The following is a 2,870-nucleotide window of genomic DNA, read 5'->3' as shown; positions in this document are numbered from 1 at the left end:
GAAAATTCTACAAACATGTTCTCCATGTCAGCTGAACTTTAAAAATGAGACTTGTTATTAATCCAAAGATTATGACCACTTAGTAATTGAAAGATTAATAAAATTACATGATTAGAAATATACCAACTGCCAATTATAACGTTATGTAAGGCTAGCTATTCTACACAGCTTCATAGATAATGACTCTTATAATTCATATAAATCTAAACTTCTTTTAATTATTTTTATTTACTTACCTTTATCTCAAAGTACTCACTCCATTGTTGATGAAGACTGTGTATCTGTGTACCTAGGTAAGAGTGTGAGTTAAGGAGGGTTGTGAACCTTGTTAGAGATCAGCTAGTTACCAATTAACTGAGAGATTATAAAGATTTACCTTTAATTTTCTAGTTTCTTTTTCTCTCCATTGAAGAATTAAGAAGTCATGAACATAAAACCTGGGCTGAAGTGATAGTATAGCAAGTAGGGCATTTGTCTTGTATGACCCATTTTTGATCCACAGCATCTGTACATACTCTCTGAGAATACCTTCAGGAGTGGCTCCAGAGTTCAGGCAGAGTCAGGCAGAAGTAAGCTCTGAGTATCACTAAGTGTGGCCCAAGAACAAAACTAAACCAAAAAAAGTACATTCCTTTGTCTTTTATAGGGGTCAATTAGAAATCCAGAGATATTCATAGATTTTAAGAATCCATAGGTTTGGCCTGTGTGGGGTGGGGAGGACAGACACTTGGGATATTGGTCATGGGAATGTTGCACTGGTGAAGGATATATATATATATATATATATATATATATATATATATATATAATATTAAAAAATCAAAAAAGAAAAGAAAATATAAGACCTCCCAATTCTTTTTTTTATTTTTCACAGCATTATTTATGGTACATAGTGACAACGAATGAGAGGCACTCTCACCTCAGTGCTGTCCTCCCTCCACCCCCGTTTCCAGCATGCATCTCATATCTCCCTCCCTTTCCCCCCAGAATACTAGTGCAACTGGTCTCCACTTTATAGCTTGTTGAGGATTGTATATTCTGTTGTCGTTTGCGATAAAAAGGATAAGAAGAAAAAAGAAAAAAAAAGAGAAAAGAGAAAAGAAAGAAAGAGAGAAAAAAATTGGCCGCAACTACCAAAAAAAGAAAGAGAAAAAGAAGAAGAAAAAATGTACCCAGTTAATGAGAAAAGAAAAAAAAATCACCAAATAATAATCACAGGAGTGAAAAGGGAAAAGAAAAGTGGAGGAAAGAAGGAAAATAAAGTCAAAAACTAACAAATCAAAACAAAACAAGAAAAAGTAAAGGTGCTGCAGTGGTAGGGTTTGGTGTTCCCTCCACTTTTTTTTTTTTTTGTATAGGCACAGTAAGCATTGAAAGAGAATGGGAATTCCCGTGGCCTAGGAGATTCAGGGTTTCTCCATCCTTGAAGCATACCATCATGGGATCAACCGCTGGCTCCATAGGTATTCATTACCTCATCCCAAGGGCTTTGTATGTGGTGCCAGGAAACTTTCCTCTTAGTTGTGGGTGAGACAATGAGGCCACTGTATCCAGCGTTCTTGGCATTTGTACAGGTCCTAGGACAGGGTCTAAGTGAGAGTCTTTACGGTTCTAAAGGTTCTGTTCCACCATTGTTGTGTACAGTCTTCTGTATCAGATGCTCCCTGTTTTCATTCAGTCCCCAAGCCGAATTATGGAATATTATAGATCTAAGGGTTCTGCTCAGTCTCTGTTGTCCAAGTTGGGCCTCTGCAATAAGAAATCCTTTTTTTTTTTTTAAATAAGAGTCCTGGTCCACAGTCTAGGGCAGGGTTTTCCTTATCGGTCCCCTGGATAGTTCTGCCCAGTCGCAGCTGTCAAAGTCAGTTTTCTGTACATGGTGCTCTTATTTTTCGCTTTCAAAAGGCATCTTCTGGTTTCCATCCAGTGTAAGACCTCCCAATTCTTAACCACAGGCTATGTTCTTTACACTAACTGTATAGAAAGAGAAGGCACAGTAAATGCACCCCATATACACTTCAACACAGGCCCTTTGCCTTGTCTGTACTGTGAATTGGGGGACAAAAAAAGAATCCATAGTTTTTCATTACAGACTTTGCCAAAGTCTTTGCTAAATTTAAAATTGCAGTGTTTATTCATTTATCATCATCTCTGGGTCAAAACCTCTAAGCCAAGGAATGCATTTCTGCACTCTGATTTACCAAAAATTTTCTTTTTTTTTTGGGGGGGGGCACACCCAGCGGTGCTCAGGGGTTACTCCTGGTTGTGAACTCAGAAATTGCTCTTGGCTTGGGGGACCATATGGAATGTGAGGATCGAACCCAGGTCCGTCCTGAGTCAGCCACTTGCAAGGCAAATGCCCTGCCGTTGTGCTATCGCTCAGGCCCTTTTACTAGAAATTTTCAAACAGTATACACATGCATGAAAGAGAAACTTCTTCAATAATTATTACTTGTAACTGGAAGTTATTTGATATTTCAACCATATAGCTTTACAAATTGAAAAGAAACTCATTTTGTTTCTCTATGTTCAATAGATGAATGAGATGGCTGGTATTGGTTCTTTTCTCTCTGAATATTTTTTTTATATACAAGACATTGTTCACTTCTATACACATTGTAACTAATTTCCATCTCTTCATGCAGAAAGACCTGGAGCAGTTCCGTGGAAGGGAGGTTCTTAGGTATTTATTGGTCTTTCCACATATCTTTTCTGATTCCTGGACCCTAATCTTAAACTGTTTCTATCGCTTAGTGTCTCAGGTATTTTTTTCCTGTCTTATATTAAATTTTTTAATCTATTTTTGTTTATTTGGGGTTATACCTATTGATGCTCAGGGCTTTCTCCTGGCTCTGCTCTCAGGAATCACT

At 37.6% G+C, this 2,870-nt stretch overlaps 1 non-coding gene across 1 annotated transcript; it reads left to right on the top strand.

The window, feature by feature from the left end:
• Positions 1–1,932: 1,932 nt before the first annotated feature.
• On the top strand, positions 1,933–2,066 carry LOC126032427 (small nucleolar RNA SNORA51). The gene has a single exon (XR_007503866.1). It is a non-coding gene; the product is annotated as a small nucleolar RNA SNORA51 (small nucleolar RNA).
• Positions 2,067–2,870: the final 804 nt, after the last annotated feature.

Source organism: Suncus etruscus, chromosome 1 (genome assembly GCF_024139225.1).
Source record: "Suncus etruscus isolate mSunEtr1 chromosome 1, mSunEtr1.pri.cur, whole genome shotgun sequence".
Lineage (NCBI taxonomy): Eukaryota > Metazoa > Chordata > Mammalia > Eulipotyphla > Soricidae > Suncus > Suncus etruscus.
Note: the sequence above shows the minus strand (reverse complement) of the source record. Positions and strands in the feature narration are given on the sequence as shown.